The 16,694-nt window shown below is 37.1% G+C and overlaps 1 protein-coding gene across 6 annotated transcripts in view; it reads right to left on the reverse strand.

The window, feature by feature from the left end:
• TBL1X (transducin beta like 1 X-linked) overlaps positions 1–16,694 on the reverse strand; it is a 206,258-nt gene that overhangs the window by 101,440 nt on the left and 88,124 nt on the right. The window contains exons 1-2 of one of the 6 annotated variants that reach the window (XM_072849515.1): positions 13,458–13,731; positions 10,352–10,431 (exon numbers count right to left, since the gene is read on the reverse strand). The exons of 3 other annotated variants lie outside the window; for them this stretch is intronic. The gene's annotated coding sequence lies outside the window, so the exon portion shown is untranslated. Of the gene's footprint in view, positions 1–10,351; positions 10,432–13,457; positions 13,732–16,694 lie in introns of those variants that run through there. 2 more of the 6 variants (XM_072849516.1, XM_072849514.1) reach the window with 2 other exon arrangements.

A 16,694-nucleotide genomic window follows, 5' to 3' on the forward strand; every position in this document is an offset into this window, starting at 1 on the left:
GCACACTGCATCAAAGCTTTCAGTAATTGCCTGGATGCTGCTTCCCAGCAGTACTAAACAACTTAAATATAATTAGCTGGAAGCCCTATGGGCTGCATTTCCCCACTGGAACACCTCTTACACTAATCCATTTATCAGGCTGACAGATGACTGAATCACTCGTACTTTGGACCCATTCTACTAATAATATTTCTCAGGACAACATTTTGGTTCGTTCCTTATCTGGTACATTTTTGCAAAGAAAAAACCTGCATTATTTAGAGTGGGGAGAGAACCAGACATATAACACGTTCCGAACAATGTTATTTGTTTGATATTAGCCCACTAAGTATAAAATGTTGGAGCTATCAGGCAGAAAATGGAAACAAAATGTATGCATTATGGAACTGTATGATGCCAAAAATAATACAGAAACACACAAACACTGAAAGGACTTTTGGAAGTTTTCCAGCCATTGGAAAGTTTTCGGAAGCTTGGATAAGAGGATAGTTTTCAGGGCATCCTTCCTGAAGATGGCCTGACTATAGCTGTCAAGAGAAAATTTCTCCGTATTATTTACTTCTTGTACATCCTTCTGAAGGATAGGTGACAAAAGAAATTTTAAAGCTGTTTGAATTATATGCAAATAGACATGAATTGAACATCATGCTGCCACAGAACTATGCACTTTGCAAGCTGCTAGAGAATTCTCATAAAAGTACAGAAAAAATATTTAATTTCTTGGGCATAGTTTTCTAACGTTGTAACAAAAACTATTTTATCGTCGTATCCCTGTGGCTTTTATTTCCAGATAGGTTCCAATAAGTGGACCTCTGCTGGGGCTGAAATTACAGGGACTGCAGGCAAGGTATTCCCAAATGTGCCACCCTGTTGAAATCAAGTCATTGTAAAAACGCTAAATTCTCATTAAATTCTTTTAAACGATGAAAAATATTACTCTAGGATGTTATACTCTTATGCTTCCTTTCTAACAAGTTGTGGGACAGCAAATAAAAAGGGACAAAGCTGGTAATGGCCAGTAAGAAGATCTAGAAAAAGAGGGCTTTTAAAAGGTGCCCTTCTTCTAGACCCGTTATACTACGGTCAATAATCCATACTCTGGCTTGGATCTCACCAGGACTCAGCTAGAGTGGTAGCATTGTTTCATCTGGTTATTTCCCCTGGATGTTCTCATCCTGGACACAGCAAATCTTCATGTCGCAAAACACTAAAACACGAAGAAATGACTCCTTGTACTACTTCTACGTGAGCCTAACCAATATGCTTGTTGTAAAGCTGACAGTCAGCATTCATGAATTCTCTTAAAAATAGTACTGCAAGTTAAAGTTAAACCATGGCCTCATCCTTTCACCTGGAAAGATGGCCATCAGTATGAATTCAACTCCAAAGAGTGACGACAAAAGCTATACTTAAATATTTAACAATGAAAGAGATAATTAAAATATATTCCGCGATCAGAAACTGATTTAGCTTGTGAATCAAGCAGCAGCAGCAAGATGAGGTACAGCCAGCATTTCCTGGGATCAAGACCAACCATCCATCTCAGAACAGGGACAAGGAACAGCAGCTACTTGGACATTACCAGACTTGATTTTTGAAAATGCAATCACAGGTGTTCACACTGCCTGGTAAAGTACCTTGCAGGTTGTTAAATACTGAGCTGTTTGAGATTTCTTCATGTGAACCCAGGAACAGAAATCTCAGTTTCACAATGCACTCTCCACCCACTCCTTCCCTCCGGCCTGAAACTGGAAAACTCATCCCAGAGACATTGACACTTGCACATCAGCCAGCCAACTTCCCTGTCATTCAAAACCAGCCTCTTCCATCCCAGCTTCATCTCCTCTGTTTAGTGTATTTTCTACTTCTACTAAAGAGCAGACAGTATCGTGAGCAAGGGCTGCCCTGAACTGTGCGGACCTCAACACTTGTCAGTCATACTTTCACATGAAATGCAGAATTTCACACTCCTGTTTCCACAGACTCCTTTGAAAGGCAGCGGTATTGAGCAGAACAAACATCAGATCTGATCAAAAGAACATTCTAAAGTAAAAGATGTTGAAAAACTTTCTCCTGCTTTTAGCCATGTTTCATAAAACAGATCATGGTCATGGATTTCCTAAGTAAGAAACCGTCTTTGCCAGGCAGGGAATGTAACATTACCTTCATTTGTATGCTTTACGAAAAAGCTTGCTATATTGTCAGTGAAGCTGAATTTCCTGGGTATTATTTCTCATTTGAGACAATTCTTTAATTCTTGAGGTAAATAATAACTCTTTAAAGCAATTCCAAAATTATTACATAAACGGAGACTCTTCCATTTATTTTAAGTCAGGGGCAAATATACAGCAGCTTGATAGTTAAATAGTTGCACTAAATTCTTGGGATTTTTTAATAGAGGGAAAAGAAAGAGTTGGAGGAGAAGAGAGGAATCATCTAAGAATAAAACTTACAGCTGCAGTCATACTCCACTAACTACCATACTTCCTATGGTAGGTAGTGTACACTTGGAAGGACATGGCATGGTAAGCAATTAGATACTGCAAAAATGCAGACAGTTTTATGAGCACAAATAAACGGCTGTTCTAAAAACCATGGCAGAAGTGACCTAATACATTGATCTGCAAACAGAACACTTATTGTAGTACCTATTTGAAAATTAGATTTTTATATTCAGTAGCTACTGTCTTCAGCATTAGGAAGATACTGAATTTTCTTGCAAGATGACTTCTGCGCAGTTCTCCATCTTTGGACTCCTGGCTGGGTCTAACCCCGCAGCTGGCCTTGTTTTGAGTCAGGTGTTGGACTAGAGACCTCCTGAAGTCCCTTCCAACTTGAATTATCTTATGATCCTACAATAATAATCTCTCCATATTAAAATTACATATGCTTGTTGTACTATTTACACAGAAAATAAGGAGCTTAATAAGAAACGTAAGGGCACAAACTTGCATACGGAATCCAGACAGATCCAAGGTCTTAAAGGTATCAAACATGAGATATTCTTTCCGATCATACAAAGTTTATGCTGGTTAAGAAACTATAACAAAGCTGAAGACTGATGACTAAACGCACAGAATGTTTTTGTTATACTGCAGATTACCTTACAACATCACCTTTTCCTTTTACGAAATCACTTGTAGAGCTATAGCAGTAAAAACTATTTATATTAAATTAAATTACAGTTTAACTATGTGAATTGTAATCTTCCACCAATTAAAATGCATGACATACAATAATAGGTTATACTGTCTGGATATGAAAAATGCAGCTGAGAAAACTGGCTAGAGAAATACACTAAATGAAAAACAGAGCAGGAACATGAATTTATCTGCAGTAAACAGGGCTGTGAAAAACCTTAGCATTTCAGAACACGCAGACAAAAAAACCCTCCAACAAATGTCACACAGACCCTGTGGTAAAGAGCACTGGTCTGGCACTTTCTTGGTCTGAGGAACCCAATCCTTTGAGCTGGCCAGTAACGTAGGTATTTCACCACATCTGAACTTTTTAATAAAATATTGTAAAAGTCAGCAGTAGAAGTGAAATTCCAGAAAAAAACCTTCAAAATTATCATCTGCAAGGAAATAACTTCTCTAAATTTTGTTCCAGTTGATTGATTAATCTGATTAACCTGATGGTTGATACTAGCTCTCTCATCATCATATGCCTTATAGGAGTAAATGGGTACCTATTCCTCTATAGTGAGATCAAATTCACCTCTTTTGACTAGCATATATGAGAATTTTGACTAGTATATATGAGAAAAGTTTGTATGTCTAATGAGATTGGGATAAATTCCTTTAATGAGTTTCAGTAAAGTATTATACGTGATGTTCTATATGTATGTGATGTTTTATGCTTTAATGTAATTCTGATACCATAAATAGTATGATCTAACCATCTTTGGTTTATTTCATTTTTCCATCTACTTTAAGAGGTATTTTAGCTAATAAAGCTCACAGATTTTTAATGACTCTCTAGTCTGTACTTTATTAAGGGGACACACAGAAAGAGTATTCAAGGTCTTAGTATTAGTAAATAGTTATTTAAATGATTTAGCCAATGCATGGTTTATATTCTCTATCTCATGGTATGTTCAGACATTGTAAAGTTCATAAAGTATGTTTCAAAGGCATTACGAAAAATTTTAATCAAGTGTCAAAACTTAAAAAAAACCAACAAACAAAAAAACCACCCACCAAACCCAAAAAAACCCAAACCAAATGCAAAACCACACCAAAGCTTGAAAATTCAACTAATTAGTTAAACTTGTTGAGGAGGGAGAATGACTTTTGAAATGTGGAAAACTGCAAAATTAAGTTGATTTTCTTTTTCCTGAAGCTTCCTCGGCCTTGCCACTCCAGCATGAAAGCCCAAAGGTCCTGATTCTGTTGCTCCAAACATCATTTCTTGAAAGCTTGCAAGGACCAAAGAGCTTAAGAGTGGAAAGAGGAAAATGCTTCTATTACTTCCAGCATCGTGAAGTGTCTCGAAGTGCTTAATGCCTACCTGTGCATCAATTTTATTTAATAAATTCTTCTAGCTCTGTTCAATAAATAGTAGGCCTGTTTTTTCAAATGCTAAAGTAAGAAATTAAGAACATCTGAAAGTCATACAGATCAGGACAATAATCCGAATTACAATGCAAACTGCTTAAATTCGTATATATACATGTATGTCCTAACATAACACTGCACCCTCATGTACATTCTATAGCACTGAATTTTATGCAGCCAGTATGTGATGTTACTTTTAGTCAGCATTAAAAGGTGATTTTTCCCAGGGTCTCAGAAGTGCAATTACCATTGACTTGAAAACAAAAGGGAAGCAGCCTGCATTTCTGGAAACCATGTTAGCCTTTTCATCTTGGAAACTAAACTCTCCTTCTGCAAATTGAGAAAGCTATGAAAAGTGAGAGTAAGTATTTGCACAGAAAGATATCTGCTTTTATTGTGCTATATTAAATGAAACAGAACCTTTTTATTTCATGACGGAACATGTCAGGGATGTTCATGCCACTTAACTTTGATTCCAATTTAAGTATATGCATATGGATGCTGATGCCTAAAGCTGGGTTGTATGAATATTTAGTCTTCATTATAATGAGTGGTTTTCTTGTATTACATTAGCAGGAAAAGAAGAACCTAATAGCAAAAGATTCACTGAAGTCAAAGAAGCATTATAGCAATGATAGCAGCAATAAAAAAAAGGATCATTAAGAGTCTTTTTGCATCTCAGTTTACAGATTTTGTTTACTTTTCATCTAAGTGTTTTAGTGAGATGCAAGGTGTTACAGCCATTTTTTGCCCTAGCCTTTGAAATTATTTAGGAAAATTCTGAGGCATAGGCTAAGAGGCTTAGAAGCTCTGCTTAGAAATTTTGGAGGACAGGTATTAAAAAGTTCAATTTCATCAGGGTAGCAGTAAGTCTAGCCATATTCCCCATTCTATCCACTGTAGTGTGCAATTTCAGGCTGCAGTCATGCTTCTTGTTCTGAGTGAAGCTTCACTGGTGTAGCCTTATTCCCTTGCTTCTCGTAATCACTCTTCCCTTACATTCCTGCCGAATATTGCTGCCCCTCAGTATCTGTGGAATAACTGCTTATGTCAAAATGATTCTGATTAAAAGAGTTCAGAGAGTTGGTGTTAAAAAGTGTTTAAACTAACCTAGATTATAGTGAACAAATCAGGTTAGGGAGTGACTACAAGATCAACTAAATCTCGTGGGAGCAATACTGAACAGTTGTGAACAGTGGGGGACAGAAGCCTATTCAGCCAATTCAGCTGCTGCCAGAATAAAATGTGGGAGACACAGAGAACTGCCCTCATTCTTAGGTTCTTCTCCTTTCCTCTTTCCTCTTTTCTCTTCTCTTTTCTTCTCTTCTCTTTTCTTTTCTTTTTTCTTTTCTTTTCTTTTCTTTTTTCTTTTCTTTTCTTTTTTCTTTTCTTTTCTTTTCTTTTCTTTTCTTTTCTTTTCTTTTCTTTTCTTTTTTCTTTTCTTTTCTTTTTTCTCTTCTCTTCTCTTCTCTTCTCTTCTCTTCTCTTCTCTTCTCTTCTCTTCTCTTCTCTTCTCTTCTCTTCTCTTCTCTTCTCTTCTCTTCTCTTCTCTTCTCTTCTCTTCTCTTCTCTTCTCTTCTCTTCTCTTCTTCCCAATATCTAAAATCCTAAAATACTTATTCCTGATTCAGACTGCCAAGTTTCCTCAAAACAATTACCTCTCCAGCAGTAACCCTGTTCAGACTTTTAAGGCACATCGGTATGGTAGCTAAAAATACCCACCCTAACTAAACACCCCCACCCCACCCCCCCTCGCCTCAGTAAACCAGCAGTGAGTTTAAACACAGTCATCTTGGTGTCCTCAGTTCACCTTGTTATTGGCCCTCCAGTTGCTGCAGCACAGACGGGATGCAACATCTCCCACTGTTTGGGGACTGCCCCTAAAGGTGAGCCATATGTTTTGCAATACCTCGAAACAGCAGGATAAGATAAGGAAATCTCTGCAGCCTTAAGGCAGAGTTGCTTTGATTTCACTGCTTTGTGTCCTGCCCTTGTTTATGTATTTTTTTTGGTTTTTTATCGAGAGCTTTTGCAATTTAATTTATCTGGGTTAAGCCTAACGAAAAAAATACAAATACTGTGTTTGTGTGTGTGTGTGTGTGTGTGTGTGTGTGCGCGCACACATATGTGTGTGCGTAATGCCTAGGAAATCTCCTGTGTTATCTGTCTGTGTAACATTTACCTTCCACTAGACAAATATATTTTTACACAGTCTGGAATCAAAACAACATTCTCAGCATTCAAGACATTCTGTCATCACTGCCCATTTGTTGCCCTCTAGGTTTCTCTCAGCTGGCAAATTTCCCATTTAAGGAATTATCAGATTCATCTGCTTAGACAAGGCTGCAAAATAAAATGAAAAGCTGGATTATTCTAGAGAACACGTATTTTTCTTTCAGGGCAGAAAATCCAGCGCGCAAGAGCTGAACATTAACAGCAAATGGAACCAATCTCTCAGACTTCACAATTCTACCTCGCTATACTCTGCAAAATCTAATTTTGACTAAGATGCCACAACATTTATTTTACATTTATCCTTTACTTCTTTAAATATATTTATTGCCACTTATTATGTTAACCTGTTTTGGAGCCCTAAATATTATGCTCATAGGCGATGTTTTTTTTTTACTGTAGTTCTAGTAAGCATGCTGCTCGCGCATACTGCTGCTTCTATGCAATTTTTCATAAAGAATTGCCAATTGCTTTGCTACCATTTTCCCTACATCATATTTTTTGCAGAGAAAGTGTAAGAAAAAAAGGAAGAAAACATGTAAAAGTGAATAAATTACCAGTTTTCCACAGCAAGATGGCTCAGGATTTTCTTGAGTGATGGAGTAGCTTTCAAGTCAGAAGCTGTACTGCAAAACCATGCTTGTGTTTCTGGGCCCACTGGCTGCAGCATCAAGATTTCTGGAGGCATATGCCATGGTTCTTAGTACTGTAATACACTATAACTCTACACAACCCTTTCGTATCAAGGTGTGGGAACACGACTTTCTCCCCATAGGTAGAAAGAAAAATGTGGGAAGGTCTGAAGAAATGTCTCAACATCAATTCTCCTTACTGAACGGCTAAAGCAGGTTTCATTTTCTTGCCACAGATGAGTGAACTAACAAAAACTCTATCAAATTCAGGGTAGGGTTTAACGCGCTGAGTGAGTACGCACATGCACGGGCACCAAGTTAAGCAGAAGATGAACATAAGAGAAATCCTAAGCGATCCTAAAGTCATTAACATAACAGCAAACCCATTACTGAGCCAGAACTGCTTTATGGAGACTATTGCCTTCCAGTATTGATACTAAACCACTATCTTATACTGTTCACCCAAGTAAAAGTCTATTTCAAGGTGTTATATTGTTATAACACAGCGATTAACCAATTTCTTTTTAGAGCCTCCTCTGAGAGCTTAAAAATTCATGATTCACTTTATTACTATTCTGTACAGCTTTCCATATTTTTTGAGTGGTATGATTAAATTTATCTGTGGTTGCTAATGGTTGCAATATGGAAAATGCTCCATATGAAAGTCACCGTTCCACATACGCCCAATGGATCTCCTTAAAACACACCGTGAATCCTAAACAAAAAGGACTGCAAGTGACAAATCCTTTTCATTTCTTCTCAAACAGGCTAACCTGAATGTGCTGTTTGTGAAAAAGGCAGACAGGATGGACTTGTGAAGAAATACTGCAAATGGAACAAATAAAGTAGTGCATTATATTTTCCACATTTTAAGCTTGGAAATTAGTCCATAAACTCATTTGGGTTCAAGCCCTACTGATTCACATTTTACAAGATAAAAACTCATCCAAGATTTGATGCTATGAAATGAGGACTACCAAAAAGCAAGCTGAACTTGGAAATTCGATGTGTTCCAGTTCATCACCAAATTTAAAGATTTTCTACTAGGTTTCAAGGGTCTTCATACTGTCTTATTTATTTAGACTGAACATTCTAGTAGTCCAGGCTTGGGCACCAAAAGATACTAAGTACTACACTTTGCCATTCTAGGCATAAAGTATTAAACATTTATTAAAGAAATCAAGCCAACTGTTTAATAAGGGTAACTCCAACATCCATAGAAATTGCCAGAGATACAGACCTACAAATACATTGTGGTTTTATTGAATGTAGCAAGATATAATAGCATACAATCTCATTAAAGAGCCAACCGATAAATAATTTTGTGCCATCCAAAATGATAGTTCATTCTAAAACCTGAAGTCATGCACCAAAGAACAGTAAGATATACTGTAACACAATAAAAAACAATGTAAGAAGACCAATCTATCAAGGTATCATTAAGTAATACTATTACGAGGTTCTAGCAACATAAACCATGGTTGATATCTGAGTGATTTCTTTGTTGTGTGCATTGCAATGTATACTCTGGAAGAACAAAGTTCATTATGCAGAAGTTAAACGATCTTGTTGTTTCTCCTTTACTTTTTTGTGAGCTGATGAGCTATTCAAAATCATGTAACTGAAGGATGCTTTCAAATGGAAAAATTACCTTGGTTCCAAAAGAGACACTGGTGCGACTTTTCAGAAAATACCACATTAGAAATAAACCACCATAAAAATTGCATTGTATTGATTCTGTGGCTCTAAAAATGCACTCTAGACTGTCATGACCATTAAAGGTGATTAATGTGTTTTAATTCACCGGTGATTTTTCGGGTACAGGCATCCCTCCACCAATGCACTTCACTTCTTCCTCCCTGTGAAAAAGGGGCTCAAATACTATCATCAGATGGCAATGCAGACCCACTATGGGGCTAGTGAAGGGGCACTTCATTAGGAGTCTGCTGACTGATGCAAACATTCTGCAAAATTCTTTAAAGCAGAAGCATACCATTAATTTCGATATTTATTACTTTCTATGAAAGATAAGTGACTCAACGTTGGGAAGGGCTTTACAAGGCTAATATTTCGCCCTGCCTAATACTTTTTTGCTTCGTGATGTGCCTGCCTATTACGAGACTAAACTTATTTCAAAGAATAAATTAAGCAATAAGACACGACAAGCAGCGCATTTGTAGGCAATTTACTTACCACCTAAGGCATGTTACAACAGCACAAGGCCAAAGGCTGAGTAACTTTAACCATTCAATAAATGCAATAATAATTGAACTGAAATGCACAGCATTGGGAGACTTATTTCTATCACGATATGAATTTATACATAGAACTGAGTGCTTCTGTGCATTTAGTGACTGTTATTAAATAAATGATATTGTTGAGAAACTTTTTCTAACCGTTGTTCTGAAAATGCTATTCAAGACAAATTAAATGTAGAGGCTTATATACATTGTTCTATGACCAGACGTTGCTTGTGAAATGACAGAACTAACCCCCAGACTGTAGGTCCAGTATCAGTTTAAAAAAATCCATGCAGACATGAATAAATATTAAAGAACTGGACAGCATAGGGCAGGACAGATATCAGTCACTCTAGAGATTTAGCAAATGGCCTGCGCTATCCTGATCACATACCAAGTAATTAAGGTCTAGTTGTGGAAGCAACAAAGAATTAATTTAAAATAATTTATTTTTTCTAACAGCACTAACTCATCTCATTCTGAAGAGACTGTGCACAGACATAAGGCTGTGCTACTGGAATACTGTTTACTTCGTTGGTCCAGCTTTAATGAGTAAAACAATGACATTATTTAGGTTCGTGATCTATTTGCCTGTCACAGTAAAGTTCACCTCTTAAATAAATAGTGCGACAAGCTGACTTTAATTTGTACTCGGCATACCAACAATTGATTTTTCCCATAAACTCACTCTCTTTCTGCTCTGCTTTGTAACTACACGGTCGGATCCGGTTTAACTCTGGTGCGGAGCGCTGCCTTCCATCCACATTCCTAAAAATTCCAAAAAATTAACATGACTGAGAATAAAAGATGTGAAGATCTACTCGTGAGGTGGAAAGACTGGGCAGTAAACCATTCTACAAGAAAGCACAGCACCTGTTTATTCTGTCATCTTCATTCTCCTCTGATGAGTCTTAATCTGTAAGGAGGGCTATTTTTAAAGACAAAGATAAGAATAGTAATTTCAAAACCTGAGAACTAGCTACTGGATTCTCTTTTCCTGTCTCTTCTACCCTACTCCCCCCAAACAAGGAAAAAAAATCCATCCATAGTTTAATACTGAATATGTACACATGTAAATAAAACCAAAACCCTTTAAACATCAGCACACTGGTGTTTTCTATGTTCATTAGTAAATGAATGATATCACATCTAAGCTCTTGGATGTTAAAGACAGAAACATACAGCTCTGGGATAGGCTGCCACTGCTCCTAATGCTGAACTAAAACATGCTAGCAAAAATCCAGACAAAACTATTGTTACTTTCTGATTTAAGAAATCATATTCTGTAAAGATGTTTCTTACAGTTCAGTCCAAACAAAATGTAACTTACAGTCTCGTACTAAAAGAGGTGTATTTGTGTTCCAATTTACGTCATTCTTTTCAAGCATTTTAAATTTTTTATGTGTTTTCCACAAAACATAATTCTGCATAATATACACAATATTTAAAATTATTTTAAATACAAATTTAAAATTAAAAGACCATAAAAACAGACTTACTACATCAAGTCAAACATCCACTTTAGCCAGTATCTCTTCTTTAACCATGGCAAAAGTAGGTATCTAATGAAGAATGTATGAACAAAACAAAGACACAGTGGTACTCTCCCAGCCCCCAACAGCCTACAGCTCTGGGACCTCCTGATGGTTCCAGTATCGAGACACACCAGGACGTGTTTTAGTGGAACATTAATGCATACTCCTTGCAATTTATGACCACAGAAAAAAATCCCGCTGTAGACTTGTGGCAGGTATCATTGTAATGTTATGGGATAAAATACCTAACTGTGATTTTAGCTATCTTAACTCTATTAGTTGAAAACAACCTTGTCCTTATTTTTTATTTTTCTTGTTCTAAGTATGAAAAAGATTCTAGCATTCAACTCCTTCTTTGAACCCAGCCCAAATCCAAAACCAGACAAACACACGAATATTTCTACAATAAATTTGCACACTGAAACTATGCATGAGAACTGGGGATTTTCACACACATTTATTCAACAAATGTGAAATCTTCACCTACATGTACAAAAGTACAATTTGTAGAGGTGATAGACCTATCAAAAATTAACCAGAAAAATGCTCTTGCACATTTCTTCCTCTGTGAAAATCTGATTTTAGGAATATTGTGCCTCTGGTAAAACGGTGTTCTTTCCATGCGAGTGTAATCACTTGGCATTATGCCTAAGAACACACCCGAAGTATGCAGTGATCGTGAGGACAAGCCTGTCGCTCAGTTACATTTTCCAAACATTCAGTCTTCGGACTGCTATGAATTTCCTTCAAACCAGAGAGACAGAATTGCTGGGTTAATACTGAACAATTCCTATATTTTGGAGATGAAGTACCAATGTCTTATGTTACAGCTGCTGCTGCGGCTGCACTGTCTTCTACTTTATTCTAGCTGAATAATTAAATACCCTTTAGTCCTTCTGACAGTCCTAGACTCAGCATGGCTGTTAATCAATATCGCATAAAAGGGAATTAGGCTTAGGCAACTGTTGCAGAAGGCAGAATGGAGAGGGAGAGAGATCTCCTCTTCAAAACAGAAGACTAATTTTCTGTATTTTACAACACACCCTACCAAATGTGCACACAGACTTGTGAACACACGATACATACACAGATGTGCGGGAAAACCCAAATTAACCTCAAGAGATTTGTTACACCATAACGGCAACCAACAGTCACTTCTCCTTCCATTCTTTCTTAAATTCCCCATCTTCACATGTTTCAGGGAGCAAAAAAACCTCTCAGCACCAACATAAAGTATTCAGTTTACAGGGAAAATTTGACTGCATTAAACCATTTCTGAAACTTTTACCATGCAATTGCAAAAGGGAAATATAAACAAAAGAAGACATTTACTAATACTATCTGAATTCTGCTCAGTGCAAAACATTTAAGAAGACTTCTGTTTCCAATAAGCTGAGGAATTTTTCTAGAATCTCTAAACTGGCCACAAGTTATGTATTTTTTCATTCTTTTCTTGTCCTGCAATGAATCAATAGGGTATTAAGAGCAATCCTAGGCTGAGAGTCCCAACAAATGAATGATTCACATGAAGGGGTGTAAATTTTCCCCATGCTGCCCTGCCACCATGCTTACGCTCAGATCTACCCAGAGGAAAGGAGATGCAGTTCCCAAGTCTCTTCAACAGCTCTTCCTTTCTGATGAAATACTCCAGTACTGAATCTAGAAACTCTTCAAACTTCCTACCAGGCCAAGAAATGAACTCGCAAGTCAAACAGCAGCAATTTCAGGTGGTTAAATAAATAAATTAACAGTGATGATGACACCATCAAGCCACTGACATAGAGGTGGAAGACTCCGTGTACTCTTTACATTCCTCTGTTCTGGGTGGCCTTTTATATTTCATGCTTAAAGACCTGGTATTTATAAAACACACTAATTCAACTTTAACCCATGCGCACTGTAAAAATAACAACTCTGAGTAATGAGGAATAGACAGCATTTCAAATGGAAAACACTAAGTAACTGATTATTCTTGATATTATATTTTCTGAAGCATTTAGCTGAAATTCCATTTCGCAAGAAGCTAGAACAGTATTTCCCCCTCCCCCACGCTATTGGTAACGTGAACAGAACCTGTATGTTCTATATCTAATTTATAACTTATTTCAATTTTTTTGTCTCACCAAGATTTGCTTCAAGCTGTAGGAAGTGTGCTCCAGCTAGCACCTCCCTCAAAACGATACAGAAAAGATATCCCATACAGCACACAGTCCACACTCATGAATCACAGAAAGAACAGCAAAACAACTTCAAACAAACCTGGGCTTTTTTAGTTTCTTCAGTCCCTTCCCTGGAACTGCTTAGCCTCAAGGAAGGCTGGCGAACTTTTGGCTCCCAAGCCAGAGAAGCGATGGTGGTGTGCCAGAGCTACGCTGCTGTATCGGCCAGGGAAGGCACTAGCAGGAGGGATAGGGCACCTCTGGGCGTGCAAGGACGCAAGGACGTCCTCTGGGCGTGCAAGGACGCAGAATGGCCATGGTCTTTGCTACCTGCCCTGAGCTTTAGCTGTATGCCCAGTCCAACCTCCTCCTGAAGGGGTGCAAACGGTGCCTTGCTGCTGTTATCTCCCCCTCCCAGAGCTCGCCCACTTCACTTCAGCCAACACCCTACGTGTTTTGTGGATCTTGGCCAAAAAGATTCTGGTGCTGCACAACCATTTACAACACTGATATTTTAGTTATTTTTTTCAGAATTTCTCAGTACACACTGATCAATATATAATGAAATACAATCTTTACACCAACCCGATACTGCAACTTGTTACATGCTGTGAAGCTGTGTTACATACTGTGAAGCTGTGTTACATACATACCTATGGAATAATTCGTGCTAGCCCACATTTACCATTTTTTACACACCATTTAGCTAGAAAGTAATGAATGACCCCTTCTTATGGACAGGGTCGTATTTTTTTTTAAATGGAAATTAAACTTCAATTCAAATGTAAAAAAAAAATCCACCTTTTAAACACAATACAATCTTCTGAAACAGTATTTTACCAGTTAATAGAAGTTGATGTAAAATGTGCATGACGTAATAAAACAGTTCTGCATTTTGAACCAATTCCATACATACAAGAGGAATTGTCCATAACTAGCAAAATTAACTGAGTATTTCTGGTCCCTATGTCCTCCAGGATTTTAAAACCAACAGATCTCAGCCTCTCTTTCTTGGTTTTCTAATGAAATTACTAATTGGGAGAAAGTAGGGAGTTTCCTGCCTAGTAATCTCCCAAGCAGTTTCTCACCTTTAAGCTATCTGCTAAATTGATAACTGAAATGAAGAAAAGCCCTTCACCTGCTGGAAAGCCTACAGTTGCCAAATGTGGGTTTACTACCTTGGCCAGGTCCAAGTGCATAATTAGAGTCTTCTTACAGTTGAGTCGATGACTTTCTCTAAAACTCCAGGAGCAAATACTGTCTGAATATTATTTTCCTTAGATCAATGAAAACAATAAATTCAGGACTTAATAGGCCCCGATTTTGCTTAGAACTTAATAGGACCTATAGGTCATGATTTTGCATTTCATATTAAATTGCAAAGGAAATCTGTTCCATTTCTAGTAAAAATTCAAATATTTTATTTCTAAGAGATTCATATTGACTTATGATTCAGCAGAATCTCCTCATGATGCAGCCATTGTCTGGAGTGGATGCAGTGTGTCAGGCAATACTGCTAGACTTGCAGAACATTGATTAAAAAGCATGTCTTAAAAAATGGAAGTGGTAAGTACAACTATAATGAAAGCATCCAGAGAAATCCAAGCAAGAGACTAAAGACAAAGATACATAAATAAATGCACAGCTCAGTTCCCAAAATAGTTTACATTACCAAACTAATCTCTCCTTCTGTAGGGTCACAGCCAAGTGTCATTGTATTTGTAATCTAAACTGAAGCCAAAAATAAATATATACAGAAATAATATTTAAAGAGCACAAGTATTCCACCTTCAAAACTTAATTTTCTATGAATACTTTAGGAGATGTCTAAACGCAAAGTAATTTTTAAAAACTGTTTGACAGAAATATTAATTCTTGCTTAAAATTGGATCTCTGCTAAATGCCTTTATTTAACCCAACTCACCATAATGTCTAACAATTTAGCTCAGCATACAAAGACCTTATGTCTCCCTTCCACCAAAATGGACCATCACACAGAGCAGTCTGTTAAATTGGCATCTTTGCCCCTCCCCCAGACGGTTTTCCTCCGACACCTTCCCTCTTTTCTATATTACAGAAGCTCTGTCTGGGATGGGAAACTGCATGAGACAAACCTTCCTTTAATTAGTGTAGACTGCTATGCCATGAATCAACAAATACACACCACCAGTGCTACCACTACAGTTGTCTTTGTCTCGAAGGCCTATTTGTTTGCCTCCAGTTTCCACTAGAACTCAGCTGCCTTAATCCCCCATATGCCACTCACCTTCTTATTTCGCTGTGTGCCAATTCTTCATGCTAAAAGGCAGTCTGTACACGTATGGAATTTTTTTTTAATTATGTCTCCAACCTACCAGCTGTCAAACTCTACTTGACATTTACAATAGTGTCTGCAGAGTAATCTATATCTATTCCATTTTTTTTCACTGTGAACTACTCGTGCTCTTAGTTTATGAATTCACTTTCGTTGTATACTCCTCATATACAGCTCATCCTTTTTTGTATACACCTATATTAGGGTTGAATACCAAATTTGAAATAGAGAAACAGTACATTATTTACGATGAGGATGAATTGCATAATATGTATTGAACAAGTCCTCTTCAGTTTGGCAGGCGGAATGCATATTCTTCTCTCTCTGTTCAGGCATTCAACCATCACTTTGGACTTCGGGAAAAAAAGCTAAATTAAGTTTTCAATGAAGCTTTGCTATAGACCTCTGCTATAAAGTAAAAGCTATATCAAGCAACCAACAGTCAGCTTAAATCCCAAATGTTTTCATGTTTTGCATTTAAGGTTGGATGATAACTTTGCTCTTTTACTGCAGCTCTCAACAACAATGAGCAGTCTCAAGATATGAAAATAGTTTCTTAGTCTGAAAATCATATGGAAAAAATCAACTGCCCTTTAAAAAAAGTTATAAATGTCTGGACAAACTTTTCCCAGATTTTCCTTCTTCAGTTATTTAATGAACATATGGTTATTTATAATGTGAGCTACACTTGTAGTATTTCAAAAATTAGTTATAAACATGCCTAGAGCTACTCAGCTCCTCCCAGGACTATACTGAGCTCACCCAATACCCTTCCAGTATTGTTTGCTTTGGGATCTCTTTAACAGTGAGCCCACATTCTTACTTCAGTGTCTTCTCACTGCCTTAAAACTTATCTTAGTTTTCTTCTCTTAGCAAGTACCTTATAGCAGGTTACTTTAATTTCAGAAAGACCATAACATCAGATATCAATTATGACAAATAAAAACCTTGGCCAGCAGGCATAGCTGATTAAAAATACATATAAAATGAATGCAAGCTCAGCTATATTTTAAACTAAGTATT

The sequence above is a fragment of the Ciconia boyciana genome, chromosome 1 (assembly GCF_034638445.1).
Source record: "Ciconia boyciana chromosome 1, ASM3463844v1, whole genome shotgun sequence".
Taxonomy (NCBI): Eukaryota; Metazoa; Chordata; class Aves; order Ciconiiformes; family Ciconiidae; genus Ciconia; species Ciconia boyciana.